This window comes from Podarcis cretensis (genome assembly GCF_951804945.1).
Source record: "Podarcis cretensis genome assembly, chromosome: 3".
Classification (NCBI taxonomy): Eukaryota; Metazoa; Chordata; class Lepidosauria; order Squamata; family Lacertidae; genus Podarcis; species Podarcis cretensis.
In genome coordinates, this window is record NC_137172.1 from 23961115 (window position 1) to 23987030 (window position 25916).

General features: G+C 46.2%; 1 long non-coding RNA gene across 2 annotated transcripts; it reads left to right on the forward strand.

The window, feature by feature from the left end:
- Window positions 1-203: 203 nt before the first annotated feature.
- LOC307212010 lies at window positions 204-13473 on the forward strand. 2 transcript variants are annotated; one of them, XR_013836720.1, is made up of 3 exons: window positions 204-289; window positions 10628-10744; window positions 12511-13473. It is a non-coding gene; the product is annotated as an uncharacterized lncRNA (long non-coding RNA). The 2 variants fall into 2 exon arrangements; XR_013836721.1 differs by lacking the exon at window positions 204-289 and adding an exon at window positions 6466-6683.
- The last annotated feature ends 12443 nt before the right edge of the window (window positions 13474-25916 follow it).

A 25916-nucleotide genomic window follows, 5' to 3' on the forward strand; every position in this document is an offset into this window, starting at 1 on the left:
TTTAATTTCAGTGTTACGCACTGTGGGTTCATTTTCTTTCAAGACACTGTCCACTGGACTCTTTATTTATGCAGTTAATGGGGACAGAATGCTTCTGTACACATGCCAGTAAGGGGATAAAGCAAGCAAGTTGTGCCGTCTTGGCAGGAGGGAGTGAAAATCATTGTTCCTCCTTTGAAGAACCTAGAGCTTTACTGTGGCGCACAGAACCCTCCTGATTCCAATATGTCCCCCAGGGTTCCACTCCGGCTCCTTGTTATCTGTGCTTTTCTCTGCCTTCCACATTAAGGTAAGTTCCTTCTCTCAGGGCTGAAAGAAGGCTGTTCACTCAAGGTATCATAGACAAAGGCATTTTAAAATGAGAAATGCATGCGGTGGTAATGTTTGCACCATCAGTAGCACATAAGGGAAGCATGCTGCAAGTGGTGGCAGAACTGTAACTGCTGGGGAGGAGATGGTTTGGGGAAGGAGGCAGGGAGATCAAGGAGCTGGTGGTGACGCCTGAGGGTGGTCGTGCGCTTCCAGGCTGCAACAGTAACTGAGCACTCACTACAACCTTGACCCACCATGTCCCGGTCCCAGTGAGTGCCACATGCATGATCCAAAGACCTTTCACTTGTGTTGGAAAAGTTGCATTACTTATAGAATGAGAGAGGGACACCATTCCACTGTCGAACAGCTCTTACCATCAGACGTTTCCCCCCTGATCTTTAGTCAGAGTCTCTAGTGTGGTGTAGTGGTTAAGAGCAGTAGTCTCGTAATCTGGAGAAACAGGTTCGAGTCTCCGCTCCTCCACATGCAGCTGCTGGGTGACCTTGGGCCAGTCACACTTCTCTGAAGTCTCTCAGCCCCACTCACCTCACAGAGTGTTTGTTGTGGGGGAGGAAGGGAAAGGAGAGTGTTAACCGCTTTGAGACTCCTTAAAGGGTGTGAAAGGCGGGATATCAAATCCAAACTCTTCTTCTTCTTCTTCTTCCATTCTTAAAACTTGAAGACATTGGTTTGAATCCCTAATTTAAGGATTCTGCAGTGCATGGTCGTATGGAGAACTGCAGTGACTTCAAATAATAGATTATTGCACACCTAGATATGTATAGGTGCAGCCAAAATCTACCTCTGCAGTGCCTTTCTGCTCCACAGTTGCAGGCCTTGTGCATTTGTGAAACACTGGAGAAAACTTGTATTGACCCCATCGTACATAAAATCACATTAATGTGGCCTTTTGTGTTTTATCAATATCCTCATATGCATCTATAGCACAGGGAAGCAGGCAGACAAGGTGGCAAATGAAGTATAGGTAGTGAAAGTTGTGGCAATGCTTGATAGATGACTCAGTTTCACTCCAGAAATCACATCTCCAAAATCTGAAAATGATATGAATGTTTTTGATGCTTTGTTGAAATTTTTTTATTGTTTATATTAATTACATTAGGATCTCATCGTTGATCTGATGATTATAAAGCACTTAAAAGCCACTATGGCATGGACGCAGGATAAATAGCTGATAGATTACTAGATCACTAGATAATAGATATAGATGATAGATGATGATATAGATAGATAGATAGATAGATAGATAGATAGATAGATAGATGATAGATAGATGATAGATAATCATCGTCATCTTGCTTTGCTGTAGCTGTATTTGTGTGTAGCAGTTGATAGATCGCCAGATAATAGATGATAGATGATAGATGATAGATGATAGATGATAGATGATAGATGATAGATAGATAGATAGATAGATAGATGATTGATAGATAGATGATAGATAGATGATAGACAGATGATAGATAGATAGATAGATAGATAGATAGATAGATAGATGATAGATAGATAGATGATAGATAGATAGATAGATAGATAGATAGATAGATAGATAGATAGATAGATAGATAGATAGATGATAGATAGATAGATGATAGATAGATAGATGATAGATAGATAGATAGATAGATAGATAGATCTATCTTGCTCTGCTGTAGCTGTATTTGTGTGTAGCAGTTGCCTTTAATTTTTTTCACAAAAAAAAACAACCTGTATCAGATAAACAGAAGAAGAGGATATAGAAAAAGGTGACCATAAGCAGAAGATCCTATACATGCTTCAATTTGTAGTCATTCTTCAGGTTGTTTTTAGTTCCTGTCTACAGATCCTCATTGCAGAAGTCTCTGTCATCACAGCAGATATGTTTAGCCTCATATCCATCACCACTGGTGCGGGTGTTGCAAACTACAGATTTCTTTGGCTTGCAGCCTCGAACTTTCTTCAGAACTTTCCCATCTGTTATGGTGACAGGCAGAATGCAAGTAGAGAGAGAAAAGGAGAAGACATTTATATTTATGCTCTCTGGACACCAAGGCTACTACACCTCACATCTACAGTTTACATCAAATGAAGTCCTCTCCTGGGTCTTCATTCTCCCCACTTGTGAGTGTGGTGAAACTATCAGCCATGCTAATTACAGGATCCAGGTTGTGCCACTGTTGTTAATCAGTTGGCACACTGGCAGGGCTTTTTTCAGCAGTAACACCTCTGGGCCCATAGTATCTCTGACTCATGAGAAGACTGTCCTTGGAGCACAAAGGGGACATTCTTTGTGGGCTCTGAAAAGGGTTTTCTCATGAGCTGGAGGTGCAATGGGGCTTTGATGAGGCTTTTCAGCTTCCTGGCTAACAGCTGGTGTGCAGGAAGAAGCCACCCTGAGCGTCACTCTGCAAGCCGCTCTGTACCTGTGGCTAGCATGCACCAGCCAGAGAGGCAAGGCTGCATGCAGGAGGGACAGTTGCGGCTTGCAGAGCTGACATGCAGGGAGGCTTCTTCCCTGCACGTCTGCTCTGCCCCTCCCCTCACAGCCCTGCCTCTCCAGCTCGTACACATAAGCAGGAGGGACAGGGCTGCGCTCCCAGACTATTTTTGTGGGGAAAGCTGCACTGCACACCAGTATGATGAACAAGAATGCAGAGCAAATGGTTTGCATACGGAAGGTCTCCAGTTAAAATAGATCAGGTAGAGGGTGATCTGAAGGACACTCAGGAGTTGCTCTTAGCTAGTGCCCAATGATGGATCATTGCTCAGTTTTGTGCCTATCCTTGAGTTTAGGCATGGTCAACTTGTTGTAGACTCCAGCTCCCACCAGCCCCAGCCAGCTTGGTCAATTGCAGAGGCCAATAGGAACTGTAGTACAACAAATCTGGAGCTTCACCTTTTCTCCATCTTTGCTTTAGGCCATGGGGGCTCTTCTGGAATGCAGGACGTTAGACATACTTATGGTTTCCACCACAGGAAACAAAATTCCAAAAGGAGAAAGGACTGTAATAATATGGAATTTCTGCAGCAAGAAATATTGATGAAATTTTCATGACCAGCATCGTGTCCCTGATTGCCATGCTAGTATAGCAACATAGGTTTCCTTATAAAGGTACTTCTGTGATATATTATACCACCCTTCATCATTATATGCAATGGGGAAATGTAGAACACTTACATTTGGTCACTGTGTAGGCATGGCACACTTGTGTTCTAGGGTATGCTGAGCATGTAACTCCTGAAGGGAGACATGGACTCCCTTCAGATGGGGACTTGCAAAGTCGACATTTCAATGCATCTGCATCAAAAGGGAGAACCTCAAGCTTATCAGAATACCAGTCTTGAAAGTCAGGTGATAATAAATGGGTAATCAATGTATAAGAACACAAGAAGAGCCTGTTAGTTCAGGCCAATGGCCCAGCTGGTCCAGCACCCTGTTCTCACAGAGGCCCAACAGACCCCTTTGGGAAGTTCTCAAGTAGCATGTGAGCTCAATAGCACTTCAGCCACTGGTGAATCCCCTGCTATTAGGAGACATATTGCCTCTGATTGTGGAGGTGGAAGCTGCCATGGAGTCCCTCTCAGACTCCAAGATATCAAAGTTGAACCTCAAGTGTAATCTATGTAGAAGAACCTCAGAAGAGCTCTGCTGGATCAGGAGAGTGGCCCATCGAGTTCAGCATCCTCTTCCCACAGTGCCTGACCAGATTTCCACAAGTAGGACCTGAGCTCCACAGCACTTTCTTCACTTGTGATTGCCAGCAACTGGTAATCAAAGGTTTATTGCTTCCATCTGAAAAACCTTCTCCCAGCACTGGGGAAAGGAACTTACCTCCAGGAGGAAGGAAGAGGCTAACACAGATACCAAGGAGCAGAATTTGAACCATGAGGGACATCTTGCCACAGCAGAGCTCTTGGTTACAGAGGAGGCAATGGTGATCTCCACTCACTTCTACTGGGGCAAACAAGCAGCTTCCTTTTATCCATTTGATGATGTGTTTGCCAAGATACGCTTAAGTGCACTCCATCCCAATCAGAGACAGAGGGTCCCTTGGGCAATGGCTTGCAAAATAAAAATTGCACATTGTAATGATCACATTCTAGTGAGCATGAAGCCATCAACATATGTACAAATCAGGGATTAAGATTGTAGTCACCAGTTGCAAAACCAGGAAGCTAGGAAGCATTCAAGGAAATATCTTCAGTAGTCTATGCCAGGCACGTCCAACTCCCAAAAGACTGTGATCTACTCCCAGTTTAAAAAAACTGGCAGTGATCTCCCCTTTGTCATTGGAGGGAGGAGGAGCGTGCTTGGGGTGGGTGGATTGCCCAGAGTTGTTGAGCTTTTTGGGGGGAGGATTGCACAGAGTTTTTTAAGCTTTTCCCTTGTAACTTTTTGAACATGATAGGGATTCCATGATCTACCAGGATCAGCCGGGGATCTACATGTAGGTCACGATCTACTGGTTGGACATCCCTGGCCTATGCAATTCCACAGAAGGAATCAAAAGCAGCTAGCGAGGCCAACTTTGAAACACCTGTGGTTGTAGAATGGGTTTTCCCTATGTTCAGATCTATGCTATACATTGACAGCACTCTTATACTACTTTGGGTTTGAGAATCCTCGAAACTGTAGCTAGTTAAGAGTGCTGGGAATTGTAGCACTGTGAGGTCAACACCCTTAAGAAACTACAGTTCTTGGGGAAGCCATGGCTGTTTAAGTGGTGTAGGAGTTCTTTAAATGTATGGTGTTGCTGCAAGCTGTGTTAAATGAGAGGAAAACATCGTATTGCTCTTGGGTCTGCCCAATACATCATCTCTGGCTGTCCACAGTCATGAGATGGGCAGCCAACAAGAGTTGTGTTTATCATTGTTTTCAAAGGGAAAATGTCTCTAACTAATATTTATAAAAGTTAACCATCCAGTATTACGATCTCCGAAATTTCATTCCCTTTCAACAAATTTATTTATTTATTATTGTTTCATTTATGAATTTCTTCCCATGAGGCATCCCATGGAGATTTACCATTGCTAATTGCTTCATTTTGCAATGTCAAGAGGGTAGATCAAACAATACACTGCTTGGGACCTCACAGAAGATTCCATTGCCCAATTTGGCATGGTGATTCCTGGGACTAAGGAAGGGGTTTTGTTCTATAATTGGAAACCATTTGACTCCACTTTAAATCAAGATGGTGAGCTGAACCTTCCAAAACTGTAAAACAATCTGATACGAAACTAATGTTGGGATAGCGCCAGGGGTCAAAGAATCTTAAAATGTGAGAGTTGGAGGGAACCACATGGATCACTTGGTTCAACCCCCTGCAGTGCAGGAATCACCTGCCCAATTTGGAGTTCACATCCATGATCCTGAGATTAAGAATTCCATGTTCTACCAACTGAGCCAGCAGAGTCAATAGGTCTCTCACCATGGGTTATTGCCCCCATGGCAATGTGTCTCCCCACCATACAGAGTTTAAAAAGCCCTTGTTAAATGTTAGCCCTGCTTGCAATTGACTTTGGGGACCAGATCCTGGTTGAGAGTTCCCTGGATCAGCCCAGATCAAGGAGAAAAGTCAGATACTGTTTCTTAGGCAGGGGGGAGAGAGATAACATGAATAAATTCACTCCAGATGAAATACCGATATCAACTTGGATGAAGATATCCACTAAGAAGGCTAGCTCAAAGTGGAATGTTTTGAGTAGGTGCTAAAAAGACAATAGAGAAGGCACTTGTTAGATATATAATGGGAGGAAGTACCGCTATCTTCCATGAAGACTTTGTGAAGATATCTGGCATATTGATTTCTGAAATGTAGTAGCTGTTTTTTGTCTACATTTGGAAAGCGTTGAATGCCATTTTGGATCAAGATGGCAGACTAGACTGTTCCAAACTGTTCCAAACTAATTTGGACACCTCTGAAGAGGCATTCACCCAATTTGGCATGATGCTCCCCAAGGTAGAAGAAAAGATATTTATTTGGTTGGAGAATCATATCACAAAATTAAAATAAGTGTAAATTTCCAGGGATAGTTCTTTTAAGGTTCACATCTTGCCTTATAATGTACAAAACAGTGTCGTCCTCCCCTCACTTTGGTGTTACAATGTGTGTTCGATTTCTTTCCAGTCAATGCCCACTGAACTCCCTATGTCCACAGTTAATGGGGACAGAATGCTTCTGTACACATGCCAGTAAAGGGATAAAAGAAGCAGGTTGTCCTGTCTTGTTGGGAGGGAGTGGACATCATTGTGTCTCCTTTGAAGAACCTAGAGTTTTACTGTGGTGCAAAGAACCCTCTTGATTCCAATATGTCCCCCAGGGTTCCGCTCCTGCTCCTTGTTATCTGTTCTTTTCTCTTCCTTCCACATGAAGGTAAGTTCCTTCTCCCAGAGCTGAAAGAAGGCTGTTCACTCAAGGTATCATAGACAACAGCATTTAAAAAAGAGAAAGGGGTCAGTAGTAACTCATTTCAATACATAGGAAAGCATGAGCAAACTTCAGCCGTGGTTCTGAAACGTGATCTTACTTAGGGGGCACGATGAGGCAGGTGTCAGCAGGAGGGTGCTGCAGGTGTAGATGACTTTCAGACTTTGAAAAGCTGGTATCACTGGGTCAAGTTCATCCATTTTGTTGAATTAAACTAAATAGTTATAACAGGATTTGGGGGGGGGGAATGTGCAATTAATGTTTAGTGTCTGAATTGTATTGTGCTGTTATCTTCCTTGGTGGATTGTACTGTTCCGAAAGGGAACAGCTCTGACACAGACTTTGAAAATCTCCATCCTTAGAGGGATGGAGGGTCCCATGGGCAATGGCTTGCAAAATAATAATTGCACATTGTAATGATCACATTCCAGTGAGGCATGAAGCCCTCAACATATGTACAGATCAGGGATTCAGATTGTAGTCACCAGTTGCAAAACCAGGAAGGTAGGAAGCATTCAAGCAAATTTCTTCAGTAGTCTATGCCAGGATCAGCCGGGGATCTACATATAGGTCACAATCTACTGGTTGGACATCCCTGGCCTATGCAATTCCACAGAAGGAATCAAAAACAGCTATCGAGGCCAACTTTGAAACACCTGTGGTTGTAGAATGGGTTTTCCCTATGTTCAGATCTATGCTATACATTGACAGCACTCTTATACTACTGGGTCAAGTTCATTAATTTTGTTGAATTAAACTAAATAGTTTTAACAGGATTTTGAAAAAATGTGCAATTAATGTTTAGTGTCTGAATTGTATTGTGCTATTATCTTCCTTGATGGGTTGTTCTGTTCTGAAAGGGAACAGCTCTGACACAGACTTTGAAAATCTCCATCCTTATCAGAGACAGAGGGTCCCATGGGCAATGACTTGCAAAATAATAATTTCACATTGTAATGATCACATTCCAGTGTGGCATCAAGTTTATCCATTTTGTTGAATTAATTAAACTAAATAGTTTTATTGGATATTGTGGGGAAATGTGCAATTAATGGGTAGTGTCATGAATTGTATTGTGCTATGATCTTCATTGGTGTGTTGTGCTGTTCTGAATGATGCTTTTTAAAGGGATGGGGATATTGCAGATAAGTTTATAGAACCAAGGGGGGTGGCACAAAACACGTTTGTGAACCATAGTGCATGCACTGATGGATTTCTGTGCATACTGCCCAGGTGAAAAGTCTGCCTTCAGTAATGCTGAGGAAATGGTTTGAGGCAAAGAAGCTGGGAGGTCCAGAAGCTGGTGGTGACCCCTGAGGGTGGTCATGCACTTCCAAGCTACAACAAACAGCAAATGAGCTCTCACTGGAATCTTGACCCACCATGTCCCAGTCCCTGTGAGTGCCACATGCATGATCCAAAGACCTTTAACTTGTGTTGTAGAAGTTGCATTGCTAATGAATCATAGAGTTGGAGGATACCCAAGGATCATCTAGTCCAACCCCTTGCAATGCAGGCATCTCAGCTAAAGCATCCATGACAGATGGCCATCCAACTTCTTCTTAAAAACCTCCAAGCAAAGAGAGTCCACAACTTCCTGAGGGAGACTATTCCATTGTTGAACAGCTCTTACAGTCAGAAAGTTCTTCCTGATGTTTAGTTAGAGTCTCCTTTCTTGTAACTTGAAGCCATTGGTTCGAATCCTACTCTGCAGAGCAGGAGAAAATAAGCTTGTTCCTATTTCCATGTGACAGCTCTTAAGACATTTGTGTTGTTTTTTTAAAAATAATTTTTATTGGGTTTTCACATTTTAGAAACACACACACAAATGAAAACAAAAACAAAACATGTATAATTTCATAACCTTACTTTCTTAACCCCCCTCCCTGACTTCCCCCACCCCCCCTTCATACATCCCAAATCCAATAATTAGCTCAGCAGGTTCTTATCTCTCTTCTTTAACATATTATTGTTGTTTTTAAAATTAATTCTTATTACTTGGCCAAATTTTACTTGTCCAGTTTTCTTATAAATATTAAGTCCTTTTCTAAGGTCGACCCAAATTCCCTTCCACGAATTTCCCCCTTTTTATATTAAATGTAGGTCATAATAGCCAAACACAAAAGTCATAAAAGTTTTAAAGTTCTGTTCTCCCCTCCCTCCCTACCCCGGTTTCTGTCCCTTCCCAAATAAATGTCCACAAAACAGTTCTTAGCCTGGATTCCTCACATCAGAGGCCTTCAAATCTCTGTCAGTCTCTCTCTGCCGGTTTTGTTGGTAGCCCTCTTTGTTGGTCCTCAGTTCTCGAAGGAGCTCTGGCACAGTCTCGTCAAATTTTCTTCCAACCAAAATACTTGGTAACAGCTGCTGCAACAAGTCAACTGATCTCCCATACTCAAAGAGGAAGCCCCAATCATATTTCTTATTTCTTTTAAGTTCCAGTATTCCAAGTGTTCCAGGGGCTTCCTCTTTCCACTTTCGCATCTTTCGCAGATTTCGCAGATTGGTAATCCCAAGATCTTCTTCTTTATGTTCTAGCAATGTAGGCTTCAGATTGGTACTCTCCTGTAGTTTCTTAACTCCTTCTTCCCTCTCCTCCAATTCCAAAAATGTCTCTTCTGGTTCAGCTGCAGATTTTGTTTCAGTCAAATCCTTTATGCATTCAGCAGGGTTGCTTGTTTTAGAGTTCAAGGTTATAAGTTGTTTGTTCATAGCCATGCTTTGCTCTTGCAGTATTCCCACGAGAAAAAACATTCTTTCCATCTCTGCCTGTAATTTTCCATCTGTAGCCATTGTAATGTTTCAAAGTATCCCCTAGGGGGATTCTAGTTACTTAATAGTCCTTTCCCAACAGTCTGTTGCTTTGTTATTTGTAACTACTTTGTTCCCAAGCACTTTAATTCAAATATAGCAAGTTTAGTCCAGAGAGATGTTAAACAATAAAGTTTTTAACTTTAACTGCCCGTTTGACAGCTCCTTTGACAGCTGTCAAACTCCTTGTTCCTTTTCCTCCAGCTCACACACAGGGACACTCCCGGGTCGGGGGGGGGGGTTAGACAGAAGCTTCTAAAATTCGACTCTTACTCTCCAGCACAAATCTTCTTCTGTCAAATTCATGGAATTAATGTCTTTTAACTCGTACCGAAAAAAAAGATCTCTCCACCTTAGTTCTCCGATCCTTGCTTTAAGTCTTTTTTAGGTAGAGGGGGTGCGGACTTCCCTTTAGCACATCCCCCGGTCGTACCAAATTCAAAGGTAAAAATTTTTAAAGTCCAAATTCCATTCTACTCACGGGTTGTTTCAAGTCCAAATTTCAGGGGGAAAAGTCAGCGCTCTCCGGCCATGGCTCGTGGCTTCGCTCCACTGCAGTAGCGGTCTACTCACAGCACCACGCCACTCTCCGTACCCTCTCTGTAGCCTTTAAAAAGGCTCTTCGTGGGTCGGGGGGCGCTTGAGGTGCCCACCGAGTCACCAAGTCCGCAGGCTTCCGCGCCTGCGGTTTCTAAGGGTCCCCGCGTCGCCGTCGCGGTGAGACCCGTCTGCAGCAGAGCCGATTCCCTCCGGAGCTCGGAGGGAATCCGCCATTAGCCGATCGTGCTAACCCGGAAGTCCAGCTCTTAAGACATTTGAAGATGGCTAACATATCTCATCTCAGTCTCATCTTTTCCAAGCTAAACCTACCAAGTGACTTCACAAGCACATAATCTAATCTTAAAGGGCGTCAAATAGTTAATATTTTGCATCCATTCAGCCAGCATTATCCTTAATTTAAGGATTCTGCACTGCATGTTCATATGGAAAACTTCAGTGACTTCAAAGAATAGATTATTCATTCATTGTCACTTGAGGTCAAGCTTGGTATTATAATCAGGATGATTTGTCTTTCGAAGTTGATACGCTGCAATGTCGGGAAAGCTCCTCCAGTCCATCGGAAGAATTTTTGCCTCCTCGTGCCTGTGAAGCTGACCCTGAAAGGCAAACCTGCCATGCCCTAAAGGTGTACCTTAGTAAGTAATCTAATCTTCCTCTTCTTTGGGCTTAATTATGGAGCAATAATGCCAATGCAAATTTCACTGACATCAAATTCCATGTTCACAGTTCCATCTGCTTTCCACAGTTTGGTACATACAGTATCTTGTTGCAGAGTACAGATGTACCTTGGTTTTTGAACAGCCTAGTTCTCGAATTTGTTGGCTCCCGAACGATCGAAACCTGGAAGTGACTGAAAGCTGAATGTCCGACAAGGCTTCTGCAGCTTCCGATTGGCTGCAGGAGCTTCCTGCAGCCAATCAAAAGCCACACTTTGGTTTTCAAATGTTTTGGAAGTCAAAAAGACTTCTGAAGTAGATTCCATTCGACTTCCAAGGTATGACTGTTTGTCAAAACATCTGAGTCCAGGAAGGACAGACATTTGCACACTGATGATTAATGATTCATTACTGTGCCCTTTGCATACTCTGGAACTGGCTCTTCAGGGTTTCAGCAGAGGTCTTTTATAAGACCCACTACTTGATTTTCTCTTTTAATGTGGGGATGCAAGGGAATGAAATGTGGACTTTCTGTATGTGAGTTGTGCAACTGCCAGTGTCATAGTGGTACACCAGGTTTTCCTCTCCCTCCGCATGGTGGTGCACTCACAGAACAGTGCTGTACTAAAATCCTGTCTTGAATTGAATGGTGCTGGACACTCAAAAATATATATCTTACTATATAATGTTTTGGTAAGAATTGCGGCTAAAGAACAGCAGGTGGAGTGTGGAAACCAGGCAGGCCAGGTTACAGGTTGGCAGAGCAAGCAGTTGGGTGGTCCCAAGTGGGCATTCACATGTTCTCCATATTCCTGCTGCCACCCATTTTCCCACTTGCATGTGTGCACAAAAGGACATAGGAGGACATAGGAGCCAACTATGTGGGGTCCAGGAGTGAGAGCTGGGCCGTAAAGAAGGCTAATCATCGAAGAATTGATACTTTTGAATTATGATGCTAGAGGAGACTCTTGAGAGTCCCATGGACTGCAAGAAGATCAAACCTATCCATTCTGAAGGAAATCAACCCTGAGTGCTCACTGGAAGGACAGATCGTGAAGCTGAGGCTCCAATACTTTGGGCCAACTCCTGAGAAGAGAAGACTCCCTGGGAAAGACCCTGATGTTGGGAAAGATGGATGGCACAAGGAGAAGGGGACGACAGAGGACAAGATGGTTGGACAGTGTTCTTGAAGCTACGAACATGAGTTTGACCAAACTGCAGGAGGCAGTGGAAGACAGGAGTGCCTGGCATGCTCTGGTCCATGGGGTCACAAAGAGTCGGACACGACAAAACGACAAAACAACAACAACAACAACAACAACAACGGGTGCCTGGGCACCCACAAATTTAGAATGATCAGCCCCCCCCCCCCAGTTTCTTTTTGGTGGTGCACACACTCCCTGTGGCATGTGCAAGTGACATCAGCACATCACGGGGTGTGCTGACGTGTGCACATGTGCACATGCCGTGGTGATGGTGGCACACCCTGGGCACCCAATGTTTCGGGTTCAAGTCGGTGCATCTGCAAACGATGTTGAGAAGGGAAGCCTGGGGTCCAAATGAGTGGGTGGCCTGGCTGAATGAGAGAGAGGCCACGTGAAGGGAGTGGGCACCCCGCCAGGCAGGGTTGGTGAGCAATGCAAGCAGGGATAGCAGCACCTAGTATATATACCTATGAAAATATAAATGGAAATGCTTACTCATTTCCCCCCTCTTTCCATTGATTTTATTCTCTGCCATCACAGATGGTGATCTTCAAATACAAACACTAAGCTGCAGGACAAAGAAAGATGCAAAGTGCGGCACCTCAGAGCCCGCCCCGTTCCCAGACCAGTGGACCGAATTCTTCTGCTGCGAAGACAGTGACTTCTGCAATGACAAATTTCTCATGGCACTGGAAGCAGCTTGAACATCCTCCACACATCAGCGTGTGGGTGCATTGTTTGTGCCCTTTAGTTTTCCTTTGTCCCATGCTCATATTGGTTAAAGGCATGACTCTGAGTGTGATTATGGCTCTGAGTGCGGAATGCTAAAGCGTTTCCATTAATATATATATATTCAAAAGTAAGATCTTAAGTGTCGTCCATGGCTACCAAGTTAACACCTTCAAAATGCAGACTCCCTTGGGGGGTGATGAACTCTCCCTCCTTGGAGGTTGGATGGCCATCTGTCATGTATGATATCTTCATTGGAGGGCATTGGACTAGATGCCCTATGGGGTCCCTTCCAACTCTACATTTCTAGGATTCTATGATACACCAGGACCTCAGTCCCATAAGCCAATCAATCTTGGGTTGCCCGAGGGTCTAATTTAGCCTGTGAGGCCATTCTTTCCAAACCATGCCCATCCATCCTTCAGCTGACATCACTGGTGAGATAGGAGGGGCAGGGCTTAATCATGCACTGGCTGTGCACCATGTTCCCAGCAGGAAACAAGACTTCTGCTGCAAAACCATCAGGATTTAATCCCTGCTCCTCAACTGATGAACAAGTCCCTATTCTGAGAATTTGTTTTTGTATAGTAGCAAACAAAAGAATATTGGTTCCTTTAACCAGACTGGCACATCTTTGTCTTATAAAGAGCCATGTTTTTCTGTCCTTCCCACTCAAACTGGTACAGCTCCAAGGGTTCAACCAATCTAGCCTGACTATTACATGTTTTGGATAATTTGTCCCTCTTTTCATCCAATAAATTCAAGAAAGCATGAGCAATCCCTCCTTTCCCTTTCTCATCACAACTCTGTGAGGAAGGTTTGATTATTTTAATGTTATATTTAATGTTATATTTTGTGTTTAAAAATTGTGGTAAGCCACCCTGGGACCTGAGTGAAGGGAGACAAAAATGAATTAATAGTAATAGAAATAGAGTTAATAACCGCAGAGTTGTCATTGTAACTTAAACTAAAAGGTTTATTGACTGATAACGCTCAGTACAGAAGCAATATATTAGGAAGACCGGGAAGAGAAACACAGATCCTTCAAAAGCAAATCAATGTACTGGAAATCTGAACGGTTCAATGTGCATAGTGAAACAAAGTAACAATAATACATTATTAGAATGTGGATTAAATAAATAAATGAATGATTGATAAAGAAAGTGATTTTGATTCTGCTTAAATATCACTTTCAACTGCCTTCCATATTTACCATGTTTGTGGGGGTGCTGTGACTATTAACATCTAACTTCTGGTGGCAGTATAAATGCACTTCTGTTCTCAAACATTTACAACGAAACCCAAATATTTGGAAACTGAGGATACTTACCCGGCCCAAATTTCTTCCTCTTATAGCATGTGTCACCGTAGCAGGCACCACCATCCTCCTTCCATGGGAAGTAAACCAAACATTTCAAGCTACTAAAACAAGGAGTGTACAGGATGTGTCCCTGTTCTAGAAAGAAATGCTTATCTTGTCCCACAGTGTAGTTGGAGATTCCGTATTACACTCACGGTATTACACTTACAGACAATCTGCTTCTTTTGATCCCATTGAGGGCATGACTCCACAGGCACTTCAAGAGTCATTTTTCCTCTACTAGTTGCATGAAGAGTGAGTCTAATGGTCTATGAAATCTCCTACATATCGGATGTTTCCCTTTTCCTCTCCATGGATTGTCAGTGGTCTGTTGGCATCTTGATGAGTATATCATTACATGCATAATGAGTAGGCTTTGTTGGCTGAAGAGCTGCAAGTGGATTGTCAATCCACTACAGAGATGATAATACATGGTTTGTGGTCATCCATCTGCCTCGGAAAACATATGGAGTGTGCCTCTGAGGGTGAAGTCAAACTGCTGTGTTGGCAACAGTCAAGTGACCTCCCTGGGATGCAAGCAGTGCATATGGAAGTCCTGGGCTGTCCAGATGACAAGACCCTCCTCTTGGCCTCACTGGCGTGGTCCAAAGGAAAGCAGAGCTATATGTTTGGCACCAGCTTGACTGCAGGAGTTGCCAGAAGGATCTGTACAAGGCACCATCCAACAGTCTTAGGGACTCCAAATTTGTATAGAGGTTACTCTCTAGGCCTTTTCTTTTCCAGAATATATTCCACAAGGCAGTGGAGGTTTCAGATCAGATCTTTCTTTCTCTTACATGGACTACCTTCCCAAGTCAATGAACCCACCTGCCCCCAACTTCCGTCAACACCATGTGCAGAAACTCCTGACACCATCCAAGATTAAGATCAGATGGGGCCTTCTTGGTACTTCCATCACCCTCAGACATTTGAGGGGTGGCAGCCCAGAAAACGACATTATTTGTGATGTCCTATAAGCTTGGTATTATCAGTTTACCTACAATATTGACTAGACTGTTTCAGTCAGCAGAACTGGAACTGTTACAGGCACCACTTAATAATATCCATTCTGCATTTGTAAGAACTTGATCTTTTTGTGTGGTAACACCTTATACTTTGGAACTCCCTACGTATTCCAGTCAGGCAGATCCCTTCACTGTACTTTTTTTGACTCCTGCTGAAAACATTTTGGTTTAGACTGGCCTACCCAAATGTTTAGGAAAATGGATGGAGGTTTCAATCTGTTCTTAGTCTTTTGTTTTCACTTTTCAAAAGTCTCAAATCATTGTTGTCAATTTTTCTTATTGCTTTATCCTTTTTGTAAACCTCTTTGATGACTTTATATGATGGAGAGGTGTATGAACTTTATGAAATAAATCCATAAATAAAGTCATTTATTATTATTATTATTATTATTATTATTATAGATGATAGATAGATAGAGACAAAGTCATTACTTTAACTTAAACTAAATGGTTTATTGACAGAAAATGCTCAGTAGAGACAACATTGTAGAAATAAGAGTAGGAAGAGGAGTATAAAGACAGATCCTTCAGAAGCCAATCAATCTACTGAAAATCTGAATGGTTCAATGTGCCTAAAAAAACAAAGTAGCAATAATTTGTGATTGGAATGGTGGATTAAATAAACAGAATAAAACTGAATGATTGGCAAAGGAAGTGCTTTTTATTTCATTCAAGCAGAGGTTTTAAACCTTTTTGAGTCCATGGCTCCCTTGACCAACTACATTCTTTCTGTTGCACCTCTGTGGGGCTCAGGAGCCCAGTTATATCACTCCTTGCCTGCAGAGCTGGCAGCCTCTCACCCTCTCTTGTGAAGTGTTCCCTCAGCCTCCTCTCCTCTCCTCTCTGCTTGGGAGTCCTCTGGGCAGTCACAGCTGCCACCCCTGGTCTCTTAGCTGTCTGCCCCCTTCTGCAAATAGAGGTGTCTCTGCTCCACGGGGGCCTGGGAAGTACTCCCTGTCCAGCCCCAGAGGCACCATTTGCCTGGGGAGCTAGTAGCCAGGGCTGCTGCAACAAACAGTTGTGCAAGCCTTTGGGAGGCAGAGAAGCAAGAGGGCATCCGAGGAGGGAGGGAGGGAAAGAGGGACAGAAGCCAATGTTGTCAGTGGCACCCCTGACCATCAGTCAAGGCACCCCAGGGTTGAAACCCACTCAAGTATCACATTCTAGGCCCACCCAAATTTTATCCTGCCCAAGCTAGTTCCAAATTACTGGTGCTGTTTCCTAGCAGTTGGAACTATAGAGCATGTTAATTTAGGAGAAACTAATGTTGAATACTCAGAACGGGACTCGCAAGAAACTGCCCACTTCTGTTGGTGTCAAAATGATACAGTGATGGAAAGAGGGGAAAGCAGCACGGCATTCAGCAAGAATTAGGATGGATCTACACAGACCTGTTTAACGTTATTAGAACGATATTAGAGATATCATTCTAAAATGTCACAGGGCATAATTGTAAAATAAAGCGTTTCTTATCTCTACTTTTTTTGGGGGGGGTCAAAACAACTGTAGCTCAAAACAAGGAGTATAGATTCACCTTTAGTCTTGCTTTATGTTCCATACCAGGTAACCCCTTCCTTGATTGTCAGACCACAGAATCAGACAAAAGGTCAAATTTAAATAATGTGCATAGGAAAATAAAGCTGGGAAGGAGACATCCCACAGGAAAAGTCCATTTGCATTCCTCAGGATAGGGTGGATCTTCAATCAGTTTTCTGACCAATTTATAATTTATCACTGCAAAAGTCAACACAGAACAGGCGTTCAATATAATAGTCGATGTAAGTATGTCCAAGAAATTTATTTCCTATTGTCTCGTGTTTATCACACCCCGTCTCAGGAGTCAACATGCATTTTTTTCTTTAGCAAACAGGTTCCCATCTATGATTGAAATGGATACAATGAATTGTGTTCTCTATGCTTTGGTCCAGAACTTTTTTTTCAGCTGGACCACTCTCAGATAGTTACCATTGCCATTATAAGAGAACAAGGAAGGCATTCATGGTGAGTTCCACTGTCTATCAGCTGATGTCACGGCCGATGCCAGCTGCCGAGAAGGAGGACAGGGTTAAATCCTTGTTTCCTGTGTAGCACTGTTCCCAGGAGGGAACAGGATCACACAGTCTAGGCAGAAGGATTTAATAAGAGTGGAAATTAAAACAGTAGATCAGGGTCTTAAAAGAGTTTGGGAGCATTTGGGAGTTTTCCACTCCATCCTGCCAACTGCAGTGTGATCAGTCTCAGAAGGGAAGGGAGAACACTTCTCTCCCCCTTCCCTTTTAAAGCCAATCTCACTGTGGTCTCAAAGCGGGGTGGGGTACGGGTGGGGGACATGCAAAGACTGAGGAAAGCCTTTGGGAGGCTCTTCTTCCTTCTTTGAGATTGTAGCAAGATCTGACTAAAAAGGGACAGGAGGAAATTTAAGCCCACTGGCCACCAATGGCTTCACACAACAGCAGCAGCCACTGCCTTCCTTCCATTGCTGTTGGCTGGTTGAGGTGGGGGACAAAGCTTTCACCCCAAAGGAGAAAAATAAGCTTCGTCCCACCCTTTCTGCTGCTGCTGCCACCACCACTGAAAGAGAGAGAAGGAAAGCCAGCAGGGTTCCCAGGCTCCTACTGCTGCTGGGCAAATCACCAGGAAGAACTTGTTTTTCTCTCCTCCCACAGCATCAGGAAGTGTTTGGGAACCCTCCAAGGGATTTTGACAGGTGGGTGGGGACACCTGTCCATCAACTACATAATGTCATCACATAATTGACAGGCCACGCTAACCTGTCAAATTTGGCCCCAAGGGAGTTCTTGATAATGTTTCCCAGCCCTGATCTACTCCATTCCTGGATTTTTTGGGGGTCCACTTTTTGCACAGAATCAGCCAGAGTCACCCTGATCAATGTCCCTGGACAGAGAGGGAGATTTGTAGCAATTTGGACCATTTGTAGCAATGTGGATCAATCTGGAACGCAAAACACTCCAGACAGTGTATCTCCAAAGTATTGCAAAACAGCACCACCACATAAGGAGAATGCCAGAGTGGGTGGGGTGGGAGTGGAACTGCACTTTGCAGAATGACAGCACTAGTTTTGTGATCCAAACTCACTTGGTGAGGAGGGGAAGTGAAAACTAGCAGCTCGGTCTCACTAACTCACTCTTTTGTAAGTTCTTTGGATGCTAGAGTTTGGTGGTATTTGGTCTGCTTATTTAGAACCCAGCCTTCTTCATATAACTGTTTTTCAGTCCTTTTCTCTTAAATGGAAACTGAATCAGACTCCAAACCAAATGCATTGGGTGGGGTCTTGCACAGTGTTAGTGGCTATTGCTTCATGTTATTTTTGGGTAGCTTTAAAAGAAGAGGATAGGGATGCAGGTGCTGCTGTGGTCTAAACCTCTGAGCCTAGGGCTTGCCAATTGGAAGGTTGGCGGTTCAAATCCCCATGACGGGGTGAGCTCCTGTTGCTCAGTCCCAGCTCCTGTCAACCTTGCAGTTCGAAAGCAAGCCAATGCAAGTAGATAAATAGGTACTGCTCCGGTGGGAAGGTAAACGGCGTTTCCGTGCGCTGCTCTGGTTTCACCAGAAGCAGTTTAGTCATGCTGGCCATACGACCCAGAAAAAATGTCTGTGGACAAACATCGGCTCCCTTGGCCAGTAAAGCGAGATGAGCGCCGCAACCCCAGAGTCGTTAGAAACCAGACTTAACTGTCAAGGGTCCTTTACCTTTTTAAGGGAGGAGGAGCTAAATTTTTGGAGGCAAGGCTATTGATGGCTCCTAGGATTGTGAACTGCCCCAGCCCCTGTCCTACTCAAATTTTGGAAAAGGTGACTACTTTCGAAGGGGACATAGTGTAGAGGGAGGGAGGTTCAGCACTGCAAGGAGACGAAGGGAGAGTTGGAATGAAGCAGACATAAACAGCTCCTCAGTTGTCCCTTTGCATTAGCCATGCCTGCCCAAGTTTTCCCTCAAACCCCCACCCCTTGAGGTGAACCCTGCCCAATTCATGCTTCCTCTCAACAGCTGTTGAGCAGAAGCAGTGATCCTGAAAAGCAGGCTGCTGCTTTTCAGTTGACTTCCTGCAGAGAAGCTGCTTAGAAATGAGCACCCAATAGAATCAAACCTCCTGCAAATTCTCCTTCCCATGATCCACCCCCAACAGTATAACCCTCCCCGCCCCCAAATAAACTTTAACCCAAGACCTAGAACTAATTCAGGACTGCATCTGAGGCAGACGGATAGTCATGTTGTAGGGTGCCCCCAGGTTGTGGCCATGGAGTGGATCTGGGAGGCTATGAAAAAGCAATACATATATTTGCATAAATATACTATCTATTCTGCGTTTCTCTGATCGACTTTTTGCCAGAAAGGTGGTAGTGTGCCACACACACACACCCCTCCTCTGAAAGAATTCATCAGTGACGAATATTCCAGTTTTCTTTTAAAATAGCATCCCATGCACAGCCCTGGCGGTCATGTTAGGTAGAAGAAGAACATTCGGAGGACTAGTTTTGTGCCAACTGTTTCTTGCCCATCTAGGAAAACAAATGCAGCAGGCCTCTCATTCACCACACCTTGCTCCATTGCAGTGTAGGCATTTTCCATTTGCTAACTTTGTAGCCATGGCATTTAGTGCTTGCTTCATTTAATGGAAACTCTTAATTCAGACTCCTTGATTGCCAAATCACACAGAGGCACACAGATTTCCAAAAATACACATGGGGAAAGGGAGCTGAAAAGTCCAAAGGCATGGAAAACACAAGAATTACCAGCGGTAGAAGAATGGCGGGTGAAGATGATGGAATTTATGGAGCTGGCTGATCTCACCGGGAGAATCCGTGACCAGAAAGAAGAGGACTACCAAGAAGATTGGAAGAAATTTAAAGACTATTTGAATAAATATTCTAATATTAAAGATATGTAACCACTTGAAAGAACCAATCAGGCCTAGGACTTAATTAGACTTAAATATATAAATAAGAAAATGTATTATAAGATAGGTAAAGAAATTGGAATACGACTGTGTAATGGTTGTAAGGGGGTTACTTGTGCGTAAGTTGCCTTCAGTTTTAGTTATATTGCCTGGCCAACCATGCTTTGGCTGACAGCTCACACTCCGTGACTGGTCAGTCACTTGCAGAATCCGTCAGTGGGCGTTTCTTGAACCTCTTCCAGCATAAGAGCTGTTTGACGCCTAGTCTCCTCCTACTTTCCCTGCGCGGAACTCGTCTGCGCAAGTACGGGGAAGGCAGGGGCGTGTCAGCGCTCTCTCCACTAGTCTCTGGTGAAGGGTCTTGGAGAGCTGTCTCCACTTCCTCCATCTCCCTCTCTTCTCTACTGGTGTTACGCTGAATTCCTTCCCCCCTGCTGGTCCCCTCTCCAGCATCGCTCTGGAGCCCTGCCTCCGCCTCTCGCTCTGATGTCAGTTCCCTGACATCCACCTCCCTCCCAGGACCCCCTCCACCCCCGGCCCGACCCTGTGACGTAACCTTGTCCCCCTCTTCAGCTGACGATGCAGGGAACCCCCGAAAGGAGCTGCTGTCGTCGTCCGAGGACTCAAACCCCGCTTCCCACCCGCTCCGATATCTTCGCGCGGGACGGGCTTCCCAGTCTGATTCCTCCTCTCCTGACGCTTCTCCTCCTTCCTCTTCGGAAGCTGGAAAACCCGCAAAATCCTCCTCCTCCTCATCGGTGGTAGCAAATTGCTCCTCCCAGAATCTCTCCAGGGGTTTGGGCTTCCTCGGATACCTGTTGTGGAACTCTTCCACCAGATATCCATCATCTATCTCCCCCGCGGGAACCCACGTGTTTTCAGGTTTGGGTTCTCCCTCCCACGCTACCAGGTACTCCACCTGCCGCCCCCGCCATCGCGAATCCAGGATCTCCATCACCTGGTGGTGGTGTTCCCTCTCCTCCACTTGTGGGTGTGTGAGCCCTCCCCCTACTACCTCCCGGACCCTCCGCCCTCCCCTGTACAGTGAGAGCAGTGACCTACGAAACACCGGGTGGATTTTCATGCTGTCTGGCAACTTGAACCGGAATGCCACCGGGTTCACTTGGTGTGTCACCTCAAAGGGCCCCAGCCGTTTTGGCCGTAGTTTCTTACACCCTCCCTTGAAGGGTAGGCCTTGGGTGGATAACCACACCCGGTCCCCCACCCTTATAGTCTCCCCTTCCCGGCGACATTTGTCTGCTTGCCTCTTGTACACTTCCTTGGCCCTTTCCAGGTTTATCTTAAGCTGCTGGTGCAGGGCTTCCATTTCTTCCACGAACTGCTCTGCTGCGGGTACGCTCCCCCCTTCCTCCCCCCTCCCGGGAAAGGCCCTGGGGTGACACCCATAATTAGCCATGAACGGGCTCATCCCCGTGGACACATGCTCGGCATTATTATACGCAAACTCCGCCAGCGCTAGCTTCTCTACCCAATCATTCTGCCTCTCGTTGACGTAGCAGCGTAGGTATTGCTGTAAAATGCTGTTCGCCCTCTCTGCTTGCCCGTTGGTCTCCGGGTGCCTCGCCGTCGAGAATCCCACCTCCACCTGCAATAAGTTCATGAGCCTCCTCCAGAACCTCGAGGTAAATTGTTTCCCTCGGTCTGAGATAACTCTCGAAGGAGCCCCGTGCAACCTGAAGATGTGATCCACAAATAACCGGGCAGTTTCCTCTGCCGTTCCTGCATGTGAGCACACTATAAAATGGCACATTTTGGTTAGCAGATCTACTACTACCATGACTGCTGTCTTCCCTCTGGATTTGGGTAAATCTGTCATGAAATCGATAGACACCACCTCCCATGGTCTTCCCGGTGTGGGTAACGGTTCCAGTAGCCCTGCTGGGGCAGCCCTCTCCCCCTTGGCCCTTTGGCAGTGGTCACAACCACGTACATACTCTCGTACATCTTCCCTCACCCTTGGCCACCAGAACCGCCTAGTAACCAGTAACATAGTTTTGTGTTGCCCAAAGTGCCCCGCTGTTGGGTTGTCGTGAAGCTGTTTGAGCACCCTTTCCCACAAGGCCTCCCCGGTCACATACATTGCTCCCTTGTAGTACAGCAGTCCTTCCCTTTCCTCAAAGCCTCCCTGGTCTCCCCTCGCTTCCCTGAGTTCTCTGATTCTGGTTTGGGTGAATTCGTCCTGGCGAATCAGCTCGGTCAGTTCTCGTTTCCCAACCAACGCTCCCCCCCACACCCATCGTTCCTCTGGGAACACGTGTCTTACTTCCGGCGGTCCTTCACCTTCCGTGTACTCCGGCTTCCGGGACAGTGCGTCTGCCCTCACATTCTCTTCCCCCGGCACGTACTTGATCTCAAAGAAGAAGTTTTCAAAGCTTCATGCACCATGTGCTGGGGCCCCTGCTGTACAAAAACTGCGTAGCATTTCTGGACGACGTCCTGATCTATTCGGACAATGAAAAACAGCATGTCCAGGATGTCAGGGAAGTGCTGAAGAGGCTGCAGAGGCATCAGTTGTGGGTCAAGCTGGAGAAGTGCCAGTTTCATGCCAGAGAAGTGGAATTTCTGGGATACAAGTTATCAGACAGGGGCCTAACCATGGACCCCAGCAAGGTGCAGGCGGTGCTAGAATGGAAGACCCCCAAAACCCGGAAGGATGTGCAGAGGTTCCTCAGGTTCAGCAACTTCTACCAGAAGTTCATCAAGAACTTTGCCCACTTGACCGCACCCATCACGGATTGTCTCAGTAGCAAAAAGAAGTTCATCTGGACTGAAAGTGGAGAACTCCTGTGCCCATCGAATCTGTCTCTGGTTGAGCACTCGAGCCGTTCTCCAATATTCCAAGTTCGTGTGATCCGTGCACACCTGAATCTTGTGCTGAGCCCCTATTAGTAGATGCCTCCACTGCCGAAAGGCTGCGTAAATTGCTAGCAGTTCGCGATCATACACCGTGTAGTTTTGTTCCGATTTGCTCAGTTTCCGCGAGTAGAAGGCGCACGGTCTCCAGGTGTGTTGGCTCCCTCCCGGTTGCAGCAACACCGCTCCTACCGCCCGGTCTGATGCATCTGTCTCCAGCCTCATCGGCTTCTGCAGATCCATGTGCAGGAGCTGTTCCTCTGAGGCGAACGCCTTCTTTAGCCTTTCGAAGGATCGTTGGGCACTTTCAGTCCAGACGAACTTCTTTTTGCTACTGAGACAATCCGTGATGGGTGCGGTCAAGTGGGCAAAGTTCTTGATGAACTTCTGGTAGAAGTTGCTGAACCTGAGGAACCTCTGCACATCCTTCCAGGTTTTGGGGGTCTTCCATTCTAGCACCACCTGCACCTTGCTGGGGTCCATGGCTAGGCCCCTGTCCGATAACTTGTATCCCAGAAATTCCACTTCTCTGGCGTGAAACTGGCACTTCTCCAGCTTGACCCACAACTGATGCCTCTGCAGCCTCTTCAGCACTTCCCTGACATCCTGGACAGGCTGTTTTTCATTGTCCGAATAGATCAGGACGTCGTCCAGAAATGCTACGCAGTTTTTGTACAGCAGGGGGCCCAGCACATGGTGCATGAAGCTTTGAAAACAGGCTGAGCCCGACTGTAATCCAAATGGCATGACTAAATACTCAAAGGCCCCTATGGGGGTAAACATGGTGGTTTTCTATTCGTCCCCCTCCCTCATTCTAATCAAATTGTATGCTCCCCGGAGGTCCAACTTGGTAAAGATCTTCCCCTTCCTTACCCGAGTTAGAATATCATCAATTCTGGGCATTGGGAAGGTCACGGGTTCCGATACGGGGTTCAATTTTCTATAGTCCATGACCAGCCTAGGCTGATCCGTGTTTTTTTTGTCCACAAAGAACACAGGGCTGCCCCCCACTGCCTTAGATTCTCTTATGAACCCCCTTTTTAGGTTCTTGTCAATAAAGTTCCGCAACTCCTGCATCTCCCGGTCCGACATGGCATACAGCTTACCCACTGGCAGCTGCGCCCCAGGGAGTAGGTTGATTTGACAGTCAAAGGGCCTATGTGGTGGCAGCCTGTCCGCCTCCCTCTCACTGAAGACCTCCTGTAAGTCCGCGTACTGTGGCGGCACCTCCGCTCTCGGCTTCAGTGTAGTTGCTGCCACTCTGGCCAACCTCCCCCTGGGCTCCCCCCCCCCCCAGACAGTGTTCCAAACAGTGCGCTGACCCGAAGGTGACTGTCCGTTGATGCCAAGCCACCACTGGATCATGTAGCACTAGCCAGCTCATGCCCAGTATTATCGGGGGTCCAGCCAGTGTGGCCACATGAAAGGCAATGGTTTCTGTGTGTCTGGAAACCCTCATACTCATTGGTGGGGTTTGATGTGTCACCTCCCCTCTCAGCAGCTCCCTGCCATCTATCGTGGTGACCTGGAGGGGAAAATCAAGTGGCAGCAGGTGGAGTTGGTGCTCTAGTGCGAACTCCTTGCTAAAAAAATTGCAAGAGCTGCCTGAGTCCAGCATTGCCTTAACCTTGACTGGGTGTCCATTTGGGAGTTCTAGCACCACCTCTATCGCTACAGACGCCTTGGGTGGGTCTGGTGGGGGCACTTCCATTAGTTGCTCGCCTGGCTGCTGCGCCCCCCTGTGGGCAGCCAAGCGTTGGCATTTCCCTGCACCTTGTCCTCCGCCCCCTCTTCCTCGCTGCCAGCGGCCCCCACCATCCCTTGCCAAGCCTTTCTTTGTGGACAGACCCTGGCAAAGTGTCCTGGCTGTTGGCAGAGGAAACACTTCTTGGTGCTTTTGGCCGCCTTTCCCTCCCTTTTGAATCCTTGGTTGGCGCTCGAAGCCTCGCGCGCGCACGCTCCATCGATTTCCATTGGCTCAACGTCCCCGGAAGGCTGCTTTGGCATCTCAGGAATGCGGTAGTCAGGGCAACGCTCTCCTCTCCCTTCCCGCCTTTCCAAAGCGCGCGCTTCCTGCCGAGCTCCTATCGCAAGCGCAGCTTTAGTCAGTTCATCCATAGATTGCGGGCAGGGCGCGCGGGAGAGCTCGTCCTTCACGGTTGGGGACAACCCCTCCTCAAACAGCATCCGTATGGGCGGGTCATCTAGATCCCATTCGAGCCGGTGTATCAGCATCGCAAAGCGGGACCAGTAGTCTCTAACGGATAGATCCCCCTGCTTGCATCTCATCAACTCCCACTGGGTGACACTCTGCCCAATTTGGCTTGAATACATTGCGTCCATCGCCTGGAAGAACTTTCGGACGTCCCTCGTGGCAGCATTCTGCGTGGCCATTAGGGGCCTGACCCATTCACGTGCACCATCCTGAAGGTGCCCCACGATATACGCCACCCTCTCTGCGTCGTCAGCAAAGTCATCATGCTGCAGCTCCAAAGCGTACTCTATTTCCGTTCGGAACCCATTATAGTCCTGGGACTTCCCCCCAAACTTGTGTACCAGTCCCGGCACCTTCTTCACCACTGGGGTGGGTCTAACCTGCGCATCCTGGGTTCGCCTCTCATCCAGCCGTGCCGTCAGCAGAGCTACATGCTGTTCCAGCTCCCAGTTCCTCTTCACCAGGTCCTGCACACCCGCAGCTTGCTCCGCTGCACCAGTGCCTCCAGTCTGGCTCATGGTCCCCCTGCCTGTGCACAAGTAACTTCAGTGACTGATGGATTGCTGTAATGGTTGTAAGGGGGTTACTTGTGCGTAAGTTGCCTTCAGTTTTAGTTATATTGCCTGGCCAACCATGCTTTGGCTGACAGCTCACACTCCGTGACTGGTCAGTCACTTGCAGAATCCGTCAGTGGGCGTTTCTTGAACCTCTTCCAGCATAAGAGCTGTTTGACGCCTAGTCTCCTCCTACTTTCCCTGCGCGGAACTCGTCTGCGCAAGTACGGGGAAGGCAGGGGCGTGTCAGCGCTCTCTCCACTAGTCTCT